This window comes from Tenrec ecaudatus, chromosome 2 (genome assembly GCF_050624435.1).
Source record: "Tenrec ecaudatus isolate mTenEca1 chromosome 2, mTenEca1.hap1, whole genome shotgun sequence".
In the NCBI taxonomy this organism is placed as follows: domain Eukaryota; kingdom Metazoa; phylum Chordata; class Mammalia; order Afrosoricida; family Tenrecidae; genus Tenrec; species Tenrec ecaudatus.
In genome coordinates, this window is record NC_134531.1 from 122,077,607 (window position 1) to 122,081,087 (window position 3,481).

At 40.4% G+C, this 3,481-nt stretch overlaps 1 non-coding gene across 1 annotated transcript; it reads left to right on the forward strand.

Moving 5' to 3' along the window:
• The first annotated feature begins 1,770 nt into the window (after positions 1-1,770).
• Positions 1,771-1,934, forward strand: LOC142442184 (U1 spliceosomal RNA). Its single transcript, XR_012783414.1, has one exon. It is a non-coding gene; the product is annotated as a U1 spliceosomal RNA (small nuclear RNA).
• Positions 1,935-3,481: the final 1,547 nt, after the last annotated feature.

Below are 3,481 nucleotides of genomic sequence, written 5' to 3' on the forward strand. Positions count from 1 at the left end.
GCTTAAACAAAAACCTCTTGATCTGATCACAGTTTCCATATGGACAAAATGAAGTGATCTGGAATGTTCTTTATATTATTCAGAGTTTATTATGATCCACAAAGGTGAATGCCTTTTCTTAGTCACTTAAACACAAACACATCTTTCTAGCATTCTTTACTTTCAATCAAGATCCATCTGACATTAGCAATGATATCCCTCATGTTACTTCCTCTTCTAAATCTGGGCTTGGATTTCTGGCAGCTCTCTTGTCAACATACTGCTTGAAAGATCTTTAGCAAAATTTTACTGATACGTACGATATATACTCAAGTATAAGCCAACACAAATATCAGGCAAGGCACCTAATTTTACTACAAAACCTGCATAGAAAATGTGCTGAGAAACTCAGCTTATACACAAGTGTATGGGTAATATTATTATTTTCTAATCATTTTATTGGGGCTCACACAACTCATCACAATTCACACATCCATCCATTGTGTCAAGCACATTTGTACATTTGTTGCCATCATCATTTTCAAAATATTTTCTTTCTACTCGAGCCCTTGGTATCAGCGTCTCATTCTTTCCCCTCCCTCATGAACCTTGATAATTTATATATTATTAACATTTTTTTCATGTCTTACATGGATCATTGTCTCGCTTTACCCACTTTTCTGTTGTCCACCCCCATGGGAGGGGGTTATGTGTAGATCATTGGGATAGGTTTCCGCCTTCATCTCCCTACTTCCCCCTTCCCCTTCTGGTATGGTGACTCTCAATATTGGTCCTGAGGAGTTTATCTGACCTGGATTCCCTGTGTTTCCAGCTCTTATCTGTACCTGTGTACCTGCTCAGATCTAGCCAGATTTGTAAGTTAGAATTGGGGTCATGACAGTGGGGGGAGGGGGGAGCATTTAGGAACTAGAGGAAAGTTGTAGGTTTCATTGGTGCTACACCGCACCCTGACTGACTTGTCTCTTCCCTGTGACTCTTCTGTAAGGGGATGTACAGTTGCCTACAGATGGGCTTTGGGTCTCCACTCCTCACTCCGCCTCATTCACAATGATTTGATTTTTTTGTTCTGGGGCTTTGATGCCTGATACCTGATCCTATCAACACTTCATGATCACACAGGCTGGTGTGCTTCTTCCAAGATGGTTCTCAGCTGGATGGCCACTTTGTTATCTTCAAACCTTTATAAGACCCCAGATGCTATATCTTTTGAAAGTCAGACACCAACAGTTTTCTTCACCACATTTGTTTATGCACTCACTTTGTCTTCAGTGATTGTGTTGGGAAGATGAGCATCATGGAATGCCAGGCTAATAGAACAAAATGTTCTTGCATTAAGGAAGTACTTGAGTAGAGGCTGAATGGCCATTTGCTGCCTCAATACTAAACCTATAAATATATGTACATAGATATATTTCCCCATTGTCATATATAAATATATTTATATGACATGTAATAATGATATTTTAAATAATTTCTTTGGAATGTGTCAAATATGGATTTCTTCTGGTCAGTTAGCCAAGTAGCAGTCTCCCAAATTTCTTTAAATGCTTGACTATCCACTATGTCTATACTTTTAATTTTCAAAATTCAGATGGCAGCAACCAGGCTGATTTACATAAGAAACACTTATCAGGTATGGCAGTCTTTCTGCTTTCCTCTTATACCTAGTGTTCTTCTCACTGATAATTCACTTCCTAATACTTTTCAAAGATGCATGAAGATTGAGCTCTCATGCAATGTTAGTTGGAGTGTAAATTATCATGTTATTATATACTTACCTGGCAGGGGAGACACCATGATCAGGAAGGTGGTTTTCCCAGGGCAAGGCTCACCCATTGCACTATGAGTGTGCTGACCTCTGTGATTTCCCCAAATGTGGGAAACTCGACTGTATAATTTGTGGTAGTGGGGGACTGTGTTTGCACTCTCCCCTGTAAAAAAAACAGAAAGAAAAAATTATGATGTATTAATCTTGTGTTCCAAAGTGACAGAAACAGAATTAAAAAAAAAAAAAGAAAAGGAAGAAGGCAGGTAGAAAGAATAATGGAGCGGGGGTTGGGGGGGGGAAGAGGACCTGATGCAAAGGGCTTAAGTGGAGAGCAAATGCTTTGAGAATGATTGGGGCAGGGAAAGTGCGGATGTGCTTTATACAATTGATGTATGTATATGTATGGATTGTGATAAGAGTTGTATGAGTCCCTAATAAAATGTTTATAAAAAAGAAAGAATAATGGAGGCAAGAAGGGGAAAAGAAGAGGAGGGGCTTGGGCCTCACATAACTGAATAGGATGGGCATTAAACAGGACTGGACTTAGTGCTTAAATGAAGTAGTATGGTAACTTATTCAGGAGGAAGACTAAACCTGGCTTGAACTCTGGAGGTCTTTCTCTGAGCGAGGGTCCAAAGTCAAAAGGGTGTGTTAGGCCAGATTGTCTAGAGAACAAATCTGGTGACATTCATATATATAGATGAGAAAGAGCTTTATATCAAGAAGTAATTACGTATATACCAAAAAGGCATTCCAGCCCAGTCCAACCCACGTTCAATGTTTGTCCATAAGTCACTCTTCAGACTCATATAGCAGCAAGCCAGTGATGCAGGGAAGCAGGAAGCAGGGATTTCACAGGCTGCTGAGGCAGAGTTGTTTGGACCCAAGGTCAATGGAAACAAGGCAGAGCTAAGACACTCTCAGGGTCAAACAGCCCACGTGTGGCCTCCTCTGGGGGCATACAGAGTCCAGGGAAGTCCCAGTGCGGAGGAAAGAAAAGTGGCAGAGAGAGAGAGGCAGTTCCTTGAGTCCCTCACTCAAAAGGCCACAAAGGATGTCTACATTTAGACATTTTCTAAATAGCTTTCTTTTAATTTATAGGTTTTTAATGATTTGCCAAATGACAATCCACTGCATGTCTGTCAGTTTGTGGTACTGTGATGGCTTGTTGTGTTATGTTGCTGTGATGCTGAAAACCATCGCATTGTTATTTCAAATAAGAGCAGGGCCCCCAGGAGTGAATAGATTTTAGTAGAGCATACAGACTAAGGACAGACTATGAAGAAGGAATTGGCTGTCTACTTCAGAGGAATTAGCCACTGAAAACTTTATGAACAGCAGTGGAACCTTATCGGATACTGAAAGCTACGTGCGGAGCAGCAGAATACAGTCAGATATGGTGGTAGAAGATGATCCCTCCTTTTGGAGAAAGAGCTGATTTGTCCAAGTAGTCAACCATAATGATGCAGATGGAGGAAAGCCCTCAAGGACCCCATTTGCTGATGGGCGACAACTAAACTGAGGAGAAACAGCTTCAAATATCAACTAGTAGTTGGAGCTTTAATGTATGAAATATGAATCTAGGAAAATTGGAAGTTGTAAAAAATGGAATGGGACAAACACAGACCTATAATCTAGGCATTAGTGAGCTGAAGGCACTGGTATTGGCCATTTTGCATCAGAAATTCATATGGTTTACTATGCCGATAATGG